Source organism: Cavia porcellus, unplaced genomic scaffold (genome assembly GCF_034190915.1).
Source record: "Cavia porcellus strain 051 isolate PalLab524CR breed Dunkin Hartley unplaced genomic scaffold, mCavPor4.1 scaffold_25, whole genome shotgun sequence".
Lineage (NCBI taxonomy): Eukaryota > Metazoa > Chordata > Mammalia > Rodentia > Caviidae > Cavia > Cavia porcellus.
The window spans coordinates 38236559-38251690 of record NW_026947508.1 but is presented as its reverse complement, the minus strand read 5'-3'; the positions used below and the strand labels follow the sequence as shown (position 1 = coordinate 38251690).

The 15132-nt window shown below is 42.5% G+C and overlaps 1 pseudogene; it reads right to left on the bottom strand.

Moving 5' to 3' along the window:
- Positions 1-1047: 1047 nt before the first annotated feature.
- On the bottom strand, positions 1048-7900 carry LOC100726798 (L-amino-acid oxidase-like; annotated as a pseudogene).
- Positions 7901-15132: the final 7232 nt, after the last annotated feature.

Here is a 15132-nt window from a genome sequence, read left to right as displayed (position 1 = left end):
CCACCATGGCTGGATCTCTGGTAGCCGCTGGTTCCTCTCAGATACTTTATCTTTGACAAAGGGGCTAAACATGTTCACTGGAAGAAAGATAGCTTCTTTAATAAGTGGTGCTAGAAAAACTGGCTTTCCATATGCTGAAAACTAAAATTAGACCCATGTCCATCATCATGCACTAAACTAAAGTCAAAATGAATCAAAGATAAACACTAAATCTGCTGGAAGACAAAATAGGTAGAAACATTGAAGACATGGGGGTAGGCAGAGAGTACATGAATAAAACGCTAACTGAATGGGAAATGCTTCCCACCATTGGGGTTGGGAGTATTGTCAAGGGAGAATTTGGGGTAGGGGCATAGTTTGGGTTGGGTCTCAAGAGACAGGTTAGATTTTAGGGAAGAGAAGAGTGAGAAAATAGCATGCAGAATGACTTTTGTCCTTCCAGTGTGATGTGTGGATAGGGTTGGTGGCATTTGGGGTTCACTTTGATAATGTGGAGATGTAAATATGGAGGAAAAGTCTGTGTACCAGCAAGTGTCTCTAGGAGGCCAAGAGTCCACTCATACAAACTCCAAAAAAGAAAGGAAAAGAATTCTTACCTCTTTCGTCCACCTAGACTCCACATTGGGTCAGGGTTGAGGCTCTTGAGTCAGGCACACAAAACCATGATGGTGTGTGTGTGTGTGTGTGTGTGTGTGTCTGTGTGTGCACGTGTGTGTGGTCAATCTGTGGTTTAACATTACTGTGATTTTGGAGTTGTCTGCTCCTTTTTTGCTTGATATTGTGCAGCAGAAAACAATTGCCTCCAAGCTTAGGGCTGTTTCTAGCTTTGTCTACCTTGATTTTTCCCTTATCCCTCCATGTATTCTGACTGCTGCTTTTATTCTGTAGGGGTTGGTAGAGAAGAGAAACAGGAAAGGGGATGATGTTTCTTACTGACAGGCCAGCTGGGTTCATTGTCTGATAATTTTGGATTTCTGGAGGCCAGTGAGGGTGCTGATAAACCTCCCTTCTGGGTCCTACCTTCTAGCTTACTGCTGCCAGACTCTGTCAGGGATTGCTCTTGGTGGAGAAGACATGTTGGGAGTTGCTGAAGGGCTTCTGCAGAGGCATCTGTCCCCCTGTGGCCTCCTTGTCCACTGCAGCCTGGATGTTCCTGGCTGCCCGGAGGCCTGACTTGATGGCAGTGTCAAGCCACCCATGGGGCAGGCAGGTATGCTCGTCTGCAAAGTGGATGCAGCCCTCTGCCTGGAAGAGCTGCTGTGAACAGTCCACAAATTGGTAGGGTGTGAACTGAGCAAAGGCACAAAAGTGAAGGGGTCCAAGGACCAATGCTTGACCACTGAAGTGGGGCGCATGTGCTACAGCTCCTCTTTGGGTACCTGGTGCACAGCTGCCAGGTCATCTAGGACAGTGTTCACAACCTGGTCTTGCTTCACGGCAGTGAAGAAGAGGGAATCTTCACCTATTGTGTAGGAAGCCAGTAGGACACCCTTGCCAACCAGGATAGCTGTGGCTGAGGTAGTGGATGTAGCGTGAGGGCCAGTCAGTGATGGAGACCCCACCCTCAATTCCATCCCTGTCCCAGAATCTCTGGTTGCAGGCCAAAATCACCTTGGTAGCGCTTGTGTAATGCACTGAGCACAGGGCATCTCTCTTGTCTGGGGACAAGGGTGGCTGAAAGGCAATGAGACGAGTGGCCTTGGCTGAGCTGGAGATGGTGATGTAGTATGCTGTGAGGTTGCGCAGCTCCAATGTGGGTCCCCTCTCATGGTACAAAACCCAAATTTCAGGCCCATCCCTCACCACTGTCTCCACTTGGACTCAGATGGATAGTGCCAGGCTTTAGGCTGGTGTTGAGAGCTTTTGGGAACTGGTCAAAGCCTCCTGTGATCTCAAAGAAGCTGCAGGGTCAAAGAGAGGGAGGGTGAGAGTGGGAGGTAACACAAGACCAGTGTGCCAATTGCCAATCATGCTCTGGTCTACAAAGGGATGTGAAGTAGCTTCACTCACCCCCTACAGGGACACTTTCTATTCCCTCTTAGGGAAAGATAGGTGCTTAATTAGATAGTTTGGAAAACTGACACCCAGAGAGAAGTGACTCTCCCAGGGTCACACAGGCTGTCTAGCTGGAGCTCATGGATCTAACCACCTGTAGTTTTGCTTTTCAGGAGGAGTCCTGCAAACCCGAGTCTGGGTTTGGAATTCAAGTCTTGCCAAAACTATATAAACTTGGGTAAGTTTCATAATATCTCAGCACCTTCACATGTAAAATGACTCTGAAGAATAATTTCTACTTATTAAATGTGATTAAAGGTGGCAATTCTTGGGATGTGCTTAGCACACAGTGCCTGGCACACAGTACCTATCCAATAAATCGGGGACAGGGAGGAGGTTCTCACCCTGGCCCCAGATTAGCCTTACTCATTGCTTTTGGAGAAGATGTTCATGTTGTGCAGGGACTCCAGGAGGGACTTATAGTATCCAGAATTCTCGTTCATCACATCCTCGATCATCTTTACTGCTCCTCTGCTCAGTTGCCCTTTCTTTAGCAAGTAAGCCTAGGGGAAGGGCACGAGTAGGGTGGGATTGTTGGGTAGAGGACCCTGTGTGGTAAGGGACTGCAGCAAGGGCCTGGGTCTGGGAAAGATGGGCCTGAACTCCAGAAGGGTAAAGGCTTTGGCAGAAGGAAGAGACTACCATTCCACATCCACCCTGAGAATTCTTTGTTGTACTCACCTTGGTGGAGTAAGAATCAAAAAAAGATATTAGTTGGCTGCAGTTGAACATTTTCAGATTTCATTTTATCTGCAGTAGGGCAGAAGAGATACCACCATTAAGTTGGGCCTTTGGCCACAAGGATTATCCAGACTGCTGTGGACAGGGAGGTCATGGTGGGGGCAGGTGGCTCCGTCTGCCTTCAGAGTAGAAATAGTACTGTTGGGCTCTCTGGATGTCCTTGAAGCAGGTAGAGGGATGGAAGGACCAGAGGAGTCATAGTCCTAGGAACTCCTGTACATTCCCTTTAAACCAGCAGGTCTCCTCCACTGAAAGACCTTTTGTAAATTAAGGTAAAGAGTTTCACTGTTGATTCATTACCAAGGACTAGCTGACATAGTATAGTATTCTTTTTCCTCCCACTGCCACTGATCAAATAATGGGCCATGGGACCCTCAGGAACAGAAGAAGAGAGGAGGTTGGGGTGGAACCTTCTCATTGACAAATTGTGGAGGAGAGATTTAGAAGAAAGATAGACCAATCACAAGAGTGAAGTATGAGTCAGGTGACCTGAGCCCATCCACTAATTTGCCAGGCCACCTTAGGGCAAACAGACTCTCTTACTTTCCAACCTTATTTGGTATCTTAGTGATGGACTGGTAGAAGAGTCCACCACTCATGGCATCCTTGGCCTTCTCTATAGGGTTCATGGGATGGGCCAGGAGCTCTGGATTGACCATGACCTCCCTAGTGCAACAGCGTTGTCAGTTGATGAGGTATCAGGTGTTGGCATCAAATTGGATGAACTTATTCAGCTTCAGGCCAAGCTTCTCAATAAAGGTATGGGCCAGTCTGGAGCAGAGAAAGATATCTTTGTTGCTGGCTCCACCACAGAAACCACTTCTATAGAAACCAGTTTCATTTTGTGCCCAGGAATCTCAGATTAATTGCTTTCTCAACTCTAATTTCCTCTTTCCCTTGCTATGGTCAATAGACATTTTTTTCCTTCTGTTTTGCCTTGGGGGGCTTAGGAGATGGGGTGCTCACCTATCACTGAATTAGGGCTCTTTAGAAAATTCTAGTCGATAGGTTTCAAAGGTAGAGATTGAGACCTTTTGTTTCAGGCAGTATTTGAAATTCTATTTTTCAGATCTAAGTAAGTTTGAAGTCATATTTAATGAGTCCTACTTTGGGTTGCTTTAATTATTATTATTCTTTTTTGTCTTTTTGAGACAGGGTCTTGCTATGCAGTTCAGGTTGGCCTTGAGCTCACTTTGTAGCCCAGGCTGGTCTCGAACTCCCAACGATCCTCCTGCCTCAGCCTCCTGAGCACTGGGATTACAGGCGTGAGCCACCACACCTACCTTTAATTCTTTTCTTTTTCCCCTACTTTTGCTTCTGATGGTTTGGAGGGAACATATATTCAATTTACGTTCAAAGCAAAAAATGTCATATTTGTAGAGGCATGTGGGATATTGGGCCAGGAATCCTTTTTGTTCAGAAACCTTAGAACCTGAGACCTTGTCCATGTCTGTAGTGAGATATGGTTTAGGAGTCAAACGTGGGCTTCTATGCCAAATGTCTCCTTGATGAGGAGATTTGTTGCTTTCTCCTAGGAGAAATTTGACTAAGTCACTATAACTGAGCCCATTCTGAATTCATAAATAGGAATGATAAGAATAGCAAATTATAGAGTTGTGAGGATTGATCAAACAATGTATATAATGCTTAGCACAGTTATTGTTGATAATAATGGTTATAATTTCACAGCTTATTGTGACAATTGACATATAAAAAACTTCCTTCATTTGAAGTATACAATTTGATGAATTAATGGTGACTATTATGATTGTTAGTTCAAGATCTATGACTTTCTGTAGACTCTGGGCTCTTAGCCTTGGTCTTCTCTACTAAGTGGGAGGCCACCATTAGTAATGACTTACAGAGTTGAATTGTATAACAAAGTGAATACAACAAGAGCCTTCTGTCTCTTCCCCATCACTTCCACTTGGCCTTTGCTCCATCTTTCTCCTGGGGCTTACCTGTGGGATCTGGGAATTTGAATGGGCCCCAGCTCACAGTACCAGTCCTCTTTCTTATTCCTGAATGTGACTACTCGACCCCCTATGTGGTCACTGGCTTCCAAGATGGTTACCTGCAGTGCAGTGGCAGTTAACAGCGATAAGGGTTAAGGGGTTTCAGAGACCTAGGGAGAGAAATGTGCAACTGTCCAAGAGTTGTCTGTAACTCCCCCTCCCAAGGAGGGGAAAGCAAGAAGCAAATGATCAAGACTCTTCCAAGGCTTCCTCACCTGGTGACCAAGGTCCTGCAGGGTCTTGGCTGCTGTCAGGCCTGACACACCAGCTTCCACTACCACTATGCGCTTGGGCAGTGGGGAGGTGGGGAGCTTATCCCAGGCTATGGTGAGGAAGGACTCATATTCTGGGTCCTGGAAGCACTTGGACAGATCCTCATCATAGGCAAAGCAGTTGTGGGTAGCCAGCAGGAGCCCCCAGATCAAGATTCCTGGGAGGAAGAGAAAGCAAGGGGATCCCAGCCTTTGTGGACCCTGGCTGCCTTGTCCAGGATGACCACAACTTGTGAGCAAATGTAGGACAATCAGGTTAGGGCTGTGACTGGCTAGTTTGTGGTATAGATTCAAGCACTTGTGACAGTCTCTATGCAGGGGATTGTGTTGTAGGGGGGTACGTGTAGACTGTAGTGGTGTTGGCTGTGTAATTAATGTGTGATTGTGATCCACAAGTACATGTGCATTCATGTGATTGGAAACTCATGGATGTGGCAGTATCTGACTGTGAATGGCATGTTCTTGAAGGTGAATGTGCATGCCACCTTGTGTGTGGGTGTGGTAGGGACTGTGGTTCTATGTGTGTGTCAGTTTGTGAATGAGACCACGGCTATGAGTTTGTGATTGTGGGGAGTGATCTGTGGTAAACTGGCAGTCTGGTGCTCCTCCAGCCTCACTGTACTTTTTCCTCAATGTTTTCCAGGTATTTGATGTGCAACTCAGATCAGAAACTGTTGTTCAGATAGTTAATAGCCTCATGCAATGAAGTCATAGGTGTATGCAAGGATTTTTCTGAATAGAACCTCAGTTGCACAGGACACAGTCTCAAGAATCAACAAATGGGATTAGATCAGATAAAAAACTTCTACTCAGCAAAGGAAACAACCAACGGAGTGTAGAGACAACCTACAGAAAGGAAAAGGCTTTTGTTAGCCATTTCTCTGACAGAGGACTCATATTTAGACTATATAAAAAACTAAAATAATTAGACCCTAACATAAAAACTTAGTAAAAAAATGGACAAGTGCAATGAATAAATGCTTCACAAAAGAAATACAAATGGACAATAAATACATAAAGAAATGCTCAGCATCTCTGGCCATTAGAAAAATGCAAATTTAAACAACACTGAGATTGTATCTTACTCCACAAAAAATGATCATCATCAAGAAATCAAGAAGCAAAAGCTGACAAGGCTGTGGGCGAAGAAGAAAGCCTTCTGCATTGTTGGTGGGAATGTAAACTACTACAGTCATGTGGAAGTCAATATAGAAGTCCCTCTAAAAAGAAGTTCCATTTACTCAGATACTCTCCTTCTAGGTATTTTCCCTAAGGAGTTAAAGTCATCATATTAAAGTGATGCATGCAAATCCATGTTTATAGCAGCACAAGTTATAGTAAATCTTGGATGTGGCCTATATGTCTATCAAAGAGTGAGCAGAGAAATAAAATGTGGTTCTGACACACAATGGTTTGCTACTTTGCCATAAAGAAGGCTAAACTTGAGTCATTTGGACGAAAATAGATGCACCTTGAGATCATAATGTTAAGTGAAATAAACCAGACACACAAGCTTAAATATTGCATGGTTTTTCATATGAGAAATGCAGAGTATAAATAAAAAGCAAAATAAAATATAGACACAGTATTAGGAAGTAGGGAGATAAATCTTTCTCAGATGGAAAGGGGATCAAGAGATGGAAGGAGGACTGGGGATTTAGTTCAGTGGCGTAAGTGCCTACCTGGCAGGTGCAAGGTTATGAGTTCAATCCCTGGTAGCAAAACAAAACAAAAACAAACAAACAAAAACAAATGGAAGGAAGGGGAGGGAGGAGAAGAAAGAAGATGAAAAAAGGAATTAAGGTTAGTTACATACAGGTACCAACTCCACACAAAGAATGTAAAACACTATGTACTGCAAACTGTACAAAAAAGGAGTGGTCAAGAGATGGGTGGAGAGTGAGTTGGGAATGAAAGGGGATAAAAACAGAGAAAGATGCATTATGTATATGTGCCAATTCCACACAAGGATGTAAACATCATATACCAAAAACATGGACTAATAAATTTAAAAAATAACTACCATACCACAAGTCCTGATAGATTTCATTTGCTTCTATACAATCAAATGAGGTATAAAGAAATTCACCAGGAAATTTGAAATGAAGGGCTGTGTGGTTTCTTCAGTGTCAGCTACTCTCAACAGAAGCAGCCAGGGACTGAACACAGTGTACTTCCACTAGCTCTAAGTTTTCTTGGTAGGTGAGAACCCCCTTATTCCAGTCTTTGTACTGGCTGGAGAGCTCCTTGAAGGGAAGGAATATCCAGGGTCCACATGCCGAGAAGAACTATTGACCTTGCTAGCTAGCAGTGATGATCCTTCCAAGTACTAAGAAAGCCTTCTACTGGAGCAACTCCTCAGGTCAGTGGAGAGGAGTCCCAAAGCCCAAGGAGAGAGTCCTGAAGCTCTATTCCTCCTCCCCAGGTCCCAGGGCTGTATTAAGTTTCCTAATAAACTCTCCACCTCTGGCAAGTGTTCCCCTCTCCTTAAGCTATTGCTATTTCTGTCTCTACTTCTGTGTTCTTCCTCTGGAATGGACCCATCCCAAAGTCTCATTCTCCAGACCCATCTCTATCTTGGCTGTCTTTAACATGCCCATGCCCAGCCTTTTAACAAGTTCCCATTCCCTGTGTTATTCCTAGCCTTCTTTTACTTGCATGACGCTATACCCAGACCTGCCTTTGGACAAGCCAAACACTTTAACCCACGTCCCACCACCCACCTCTTCTCCCCATTCTAGTGCTCCAAGGAAAACCTTCCTCAGGTCTTTCTCCCTCAGACCTGGAGTCACCTCACTTACCATTTATCTTGGCCATGACCTTGCTACTCACGCTGAATTCTGAGCACTCTCTCTTTCTTTACGAGGTGCCAGATCTATTCTTGCAGTAATTGAATTTATTCTGCCAGCATAGTCTAATTCTATTGGCTGGGCCAGGCAGAGCAGACCTCCCCTGAAGGCCTGACCTGTCACGTGGAAGGGGCAGGATGACTGACCTCACGCTCAGCCTCATCTTTTTCACTTCCCTTTCCTCCAGACCGTCTTCCTTCCCAATGAAAGTCGTTTCCCTTGGCTGAGACCTAGTTCCTGCTGCCAACAGGAAGGAGGGCTGTGGGAACAGGTGGGCCATCCCAAACATGCTATGATTACCTGCCAGGAAGTGATGAGGCTGGGTTAAGTGTTCAGCACAGGACAAACCTCCTGGCTCTCCCAGTAGAGAATGTTCCTATCCCATTGCTGTTCCTCTATAGTCCTTTTGCTTTCCTGTAAGTCTGTCCAGGATTCCCAGTCTGGACTGGGTCTCCTATGAAAGGACAGTGTCCTCCTCATTACTCTCAAGGGCTCCATGGCAGGCAGGGCAGAGGTCTGTGGCCTGGTCCATTTGCAGAGGAAAGGGGTACCTCCCCCTTCTCTTGGGTCTCCCAGGGTTTTCTTCAGGATACAAGAACCGTTCTGGTACTTTCCCCTGAAGAACTGGGCCAACTGACTGTGGTGGCAAGAAAGATTTTGTCTTCTGTGCAGTAAGGGATGGAGATAGGCTGAATGGCAAGCAAAGTCATGGATCAAGCCTCAGTGTGGGGTTAGGGAGGGGGCGGGAGTGGAAGCAGGTGGGGGTGTTAGGAGCTTCATGGGTGTCTTAGTTACATTTTACTCATCGCTAAGACAAAATACCTGATGACCAAAGTTGGGAAAGGAAAGGTTTATTTCTTATAGATTTTGGAGGTTTCAGTCCATACTCAGTTGGCTCCAAGACAGGGTGGCATGGCAGGACTGCAGTTCATGGCAGCTCCAAACAGCAAGGAGAAAACTGGCAAGAGAGTGCGACACACCTTCTTCCTGCCATTACATTACATCCTGGCTCCACCCCTAAGCCAGTGTAGCACTCACACCCCCAATCCAAGCGCTAGACAATGAACCAATCACAAGTGCACAATGCAAATGCATGAGGCCTGGGGGCCACCAACATAAACCATGACAATGGGAGAAAGAGTATTGCAATGGAATCTGACAGACTGAGCTTGAATCCTGCTTTGTCCTATAGTGTGTGTCTGAGGGAACAGAGCATGGATGTTTCTGTGCCTGGTTTTCCACCTGAAACATGGAGTTGATAATGCCTTCTGCTGAGGATGCTTTATGGGTGAATTGAAATGCTGTGTGTGAGGAGCCTGGAATAGCACCTTGTACTTGGTAGTTCCTTAAGTCAGTTTCCTTCTTTCTCTTTGCAGCTAGGGTTTAAGTTGACACCAATCTGCACAAAATTAGTATCTCTGAAATGAAGGTGATTCCTTTACCATGATGTTTCTGGAGAAAGTCAATGAAATAACATATCTAAATAAGGGGGCTTTGACCATGGGTTAGACTCCCACCCCCCTTTCTTTTTCCTGCTCCTTTTACTTTTGGAAATAGCTTCATTGAGAAACAGTTCATACACCACACAATTCAGCCATTTGAAATGAAAAGCTCAGTGGTTTCTAGTGTATTCAGTCACTACACTACACCATCACTACAATCAACTTTAGAACATTGTCACCACTCCCAAAAGAAACACGTTACCTTTTAGCCATTGTCCCTCCTTGCATTCTCTTAGTTCCAGACTAGTCTGTTTTCTGGCTCTAAGTATCTGTCTATTCTGGACATTTAATATAAATGTGAAAATAAAATATGTGATCTTCTGTAGCTGGCTTCTTTCACTTAGCATAATGTCCTAAGGATCATCCATGTTATAACATGTAGCTAAGTTACTTCCTCATTGATGAGATACAATATCTGACACCCACAAGTTAAAAGATGAAAAGTACATTTTGGCTCACAGTTTTTAGAGATTTTAGTCCATAGTTGGGTGGCTCTAGGCAGGGCAGCATGATAGAGGGGCATGGCAGAGGAGAAAGAGCTCATGATACAGGTATGAGAAGCAGAGAGAGATCCTAGGAGGAAGGAGGGAGAGAGCCTTCTAAATCATGCCCCCATTGACCCACTTCTAACAACACAGTCAGCTATAAGCTCACTATTGAACTAACCCACTGATGTGTATCACACCCCCGTGATTCATGATCCAAGACCCTGTCATCCCCTCAAATCCCCCCTATGATCAAATGAAACTTTGGAGAACCATCTAGGTGTAAACTATAACAACACGTATCAGTGCCTGCTTCTTTTTATGGTTAAATAATACTCAATTTTAATGGAAATACCATATTTTGTTTATTCATTAAGTAGTTGATGATCATTTGTTTTTTACTCTTTTTTGGGGAGGGTATTATGAACAATGTTTCTCATTGTACAAGATTTGGGGTGGATATAGGCTTTTATTTATTTTAGATATACACTCAAGAATGAAAATTCTGGGCTGTGAAGCTAACGTTTTGAGGAATAGTCAGTCAAGTTTTAAAAGTAGATGCATCATTTGGCATTTTCACCAGCAATGGATTTCTTATCCTTCACCAACAATTCCAATTTCTTATCCTCATTGACAATTATCTGTATGTTTTTAAAGAGTAGATAAATTTACTGGAGAAAAAGACTAGGGAATAGGGATGGGGGAATAGGGGACAGGAATAGCCCTGAAAGGCAGGAGGGATCCCAAATGGATTGCCAATGAGCCTATATCTCAAAGGATGTTTTATAGATCATGAGATGAGTACAATGTGTGTTCAATTATTATGAATCAAAAAGCCTGCAAGTGTAGGCACTTAAGTAATATTGACCTAACGATAGCAAGGGTATAGGGGTGACATCATTAATTTTGATCAATCATCTGTAGCCTTAGTCTTTTTCTTTTAGTCTTAGTAGTGTTAGTATTAGTGGTTTAGTCTTAGTTTTAGTAGGTGAGAGAGGATGGCCCATCCCTATAGAAATAGTGGGAAATCTTGAAAGAGTGATACCAATAATCCCAAACTACCAGTCATCTATTAAGGAAATATGTAAAACTAGCCATTGTGCTTTTAATCTCCAAATGTGCCTCCATCCACCTTTTTGATGGGTTCTCATTTTTTGCATTGACTCCCTCGAGGGTCCAGCCCTGTCTGACTGCTTAATAGCTATATTTCTACCTAATTTAGCTGTCTATATTTACCCTTCTGAAGAGGTATCCCTAACTGTGGTTAGGAAAGAAAGGGAGTAGTTTCCATCTAGATACTTTAATCTGAGCATGGTCACTGTAGGGGCACTGCAGTCAGGGACCTTTTTCAGAGAGTTAATCTAATGGGCTTTAGATAGAAGTCATGTTGTAGTTTAGCAGTTATAAATTCTTTACAAGGTTGATCTTGTAGCTTACCAAAAAGTACTATCACATATTTGCCATTAGTTTCACCCATATGGTCACTTGGAGTTTGGCAGCCTTTAGGCAAAAATAAGGATATTTTCCAAGAAATTAAAGCACGTATAATCAAACCATGAGCACTAGAATGGAAGGGCAGGTCGGAGAAAAAGCCACATTCAGAAACTGCTCTTACTGGACTATTATAGTGATTATATTCAGTTGACCCTTAGATTTCCTCTACTGATGGAAGTTATCTATAAGTCTGATATTTCTTGTTATAAGTCTTTCTAGTTCAAGTGTAAGAAGATGGAGAGAAGTTTAGAGAATTTTGTTGAGTTTTTATAGATTTCACTGTCATTTTTTTGGCTTAATGAACCACAGTGGCCAGCTACTAGTGTAGCTAGAAACCACCAAAAAGAGGTCAGTAGTTAGAGTCCCTTTTTATATCTAGCTCTTATTACTATGATATTGGTTTTTATACATTTTTTGCTTATACTTTTTTATTTTGAAGAGAATAAAACCAAATATGACAAAACAGAAGAGTCAGTCAAAACAAAAGGAGGAGCATAGGACATAGATGACTTAAAAACAAATACAAGGAGATCAACAATGGTTACCATAATGCCTCTTGTTATCTTCAAAAGAATTGCCCATATCATCAGGTATAATAACATTGATCAAAACAGTATAGAAAAAAACCAATAAAAAACATTGGAGACATTATAGGACTTCAAAAGAAAATAATAGTCAAACCAGAATGGGTATCATAGTGAATCTTATTGTCTTCAAAGTAGTTGCCTATACCCTCAGACTTGATGCTATCAAACAAAACAGAATTGAATAAAATCAGTCAAAACAACACAGTGAAAGCAATACAGGGCTTCATATCAAGTTAATATGAAATTTAAAATGTTTACATAATATTTCCTGCTATCTTTGGCATAGCTGTTCATGTGATCAAATCTAATACAAGTAGACAAACTGGAACAGAATAAAACCAAAGTAAATAGAATGATGAAATTAGACAGTTCCTTCCCTTTCATTTTCACAGGGTGCATTGTACATTTTGTATCCCACTAACTCCTTTAGTTTTTAAATTAGGGAGGAAACCTGCTATTCACCTAAGTGATTCTGAACCCTTTTACCCCTGAGCATTATCTCAAGTTGTATCCATTTGCCTACAAAAGCCTCAAGGTTTTTTTTCTTTATAGCTGTGTAGTTTTCCATTGTATAAAAGCGTTGTGGCTTTCTAACCAATCTACAGCTGATGGGCAAGCTACCCCCACTTCTTTCTGGTTCCTTGTCAGATGGAGCATTGTTTTCTCATCTTTGACTTTTAGTCTATAAACCCTCTTTCAGGTTAATTGTATTTCTTATATAGAGCATCTTGGTGGGCCCCATCTCCTGATCCACTCTGCTTGTGTTTCTTTTTATTGGTGAATCGAGGCTGTCCATTTTAATGATTATGGCCAGCCTTCTCTGCCTCATCTCTACCATGTTATTTTTCCATGTTGGTTGTCTACTTTTCCCTTCATTCCAATGTCTGCCCCATTTGATGAGCCTCCTCTGCCGCTGTTCCTGGAAATCATGGTCTTTTCTCTCTCTCTAGAATGTCCTTCAGTATTTTTTGTAGGGTGGGTTTGGTGGTCATGAACTCCCCCAGTTCCTCTTTGTCATGGAAACACCTGTTTCTCTATTAATTTTGAGAGATAGTTTTGCAGGGTATATCAATCTGGGTTGGAAGTTATTTTCTTTCAGGACTTGTAATACTTCACTCCAAGCTCTTCTTGATTTGATGGTTTGTGCTGAGAGGTCTGTCATGATTTTGATGGATTTTCCTTTATAGATGATCTGTTTCTTTTCTCTTACAGTTTTTAATATTCTGTTCTTGTGTTGAATTTCTGGGATCTTGATTACTATATGTCTGGGTGTAGATCTATTTTGGTTTAGCTGGCTGGAGTTCTGTATGTCTCATTTATCTGGATATCATTTCCTTTTCCTATGCTTGGGAAGTTTTCTTTAATTATTTCTGTAACTAGCCTTTGTATTTCATTGGTGTTTACCCCTGCTTCTTTACTCATGTTTTTTAATCTTGTCATTTGGTAGCCTTTGTATTTTTACTTCCTGGTTCCTTGTTATTTTTAAGAGATCTTTCCTTTCATGATAACAAGCTGCAAATCTGTTTTCAAGGTTTGATAGTCTATCTTTAGTTTCTTTCAAGCAGTTTTGCCAGCTTTCAATGGAGTTTTTAATTTCCTGGTAATCTCTTTGAATCTGTTTCATGTATTCCAAACTTTTTTATATTCTTCATTGACGGTTTCCTTCCTTTTTCTATGCTCCTCTATTCTTCCGTCTGTGTCTTCTTTATGCTTAGTAATTCTTTTATTATGTTTCTCATATCTTTTTTACCTGTAATAATATTTCTGTTCTAAGTTCTTTTATAGCTTCATGGAATTGTTTCTTTATTTTAGTTGCTGTTGCTTCCAAAACTGCAAGTGTGCAACTCCCAATCTTTTCCATGTTTACATATCCTGGCCCAGTACTGCTTGAGTTGGAGGCCAGAGATAGCCTTTTGCTTCTTCCTCTTATCATGTTCCTGGTTTCCTCTGGACAAGTGGATAGTGGGGTCCCTGGCACTTCCTGTATTGATTATAATTACTCTGAAGTGTGTTGGCTAGGGATTTCTGCTGTTTGCTGCTTTCCCCAGTCTGCTGGTGGCTACTGGCATATAAGAAGGGGCAGGGCAAGCTGGCGCCTCCCTTCTAAGTTGGGTAATCCACAGAGTCTTCACCATGTTAGTATGCACCATTTGGATGGGGTTGGTTAGGTGTAGCTTTAGGGAAACCTTGGTAGTGGCTATTGGACCACACACAGGGGCGGGACTCAGTCCAAGCAATTTCCACCAGTCTGCTCCAAGCTAGGAGTAGCTGAATGAAACTGGCCACAATTCTGTCTCTTGGCTTATCCTGCTTCACTCCAAAATGGTGCCTGCCAATTGCCCACTCCTATAGGAGGACTGAGTCCCCCACACTCACTGCCAGCCAGTACAGTTCTCTGGTACATTGCTCCCCTCTGCCACTGCATCTCCCAACCAAGACTTTTGGGCTTGCTAGCCACCAGCTTCACTGTGCTTATGCATCTCCAGGTTCTGATAGCTCTTCTGGCAAAGTGGGACTTGTTCTGGTGAAAGTGCCACCAGCAACTGCCTTCTTCTGTTTAAATTTTTCTTTTTTTTTCTCTCTCTGTGGGCTTCAAGTCTCACTTTAGTTTCTTTCTGGGTTGAGGGGACCCACTTCTTCCCTTCTCCAGAATGCTATATTCCAGGATATGGACAGTTTCTCTCAGAGAGGCTTTTCACTTTGCTGTTTACTGTTCTGCCATCTTCCCAGACTCCCTGTTCATATTTTTTTGCTGGCTGTTCAAGACCAAATTAAAGTGAGACCTTTGGAACCATGTATAGAGCCCTGCAGCTCCTCTATCAGTGCCAACCACCAAGATGGGCCATAGCCTTGCTTGACCATGTTACTTTCTGTGAAAGCATGGGAGGCTTTTTCTTTTTTCTTTTTTTAAATTTTATTTAAGGAGAAAAAGAAAAGAAAAAAAGCAGAGAAAGGGTACAAGTTATACAGATTTACAGAAAAAAATAAACAGTAGTGAATCACTAGTTAATGGATTACATTTTGTCATCTCAGGAACAATTGTTCAAGTTACAAAATTAAAACTTATAAAGTGGACATTCCAACAGTGAGACTGCAAACAGTTCTGTTCAGTGATCCAACAAAACTCAGTAA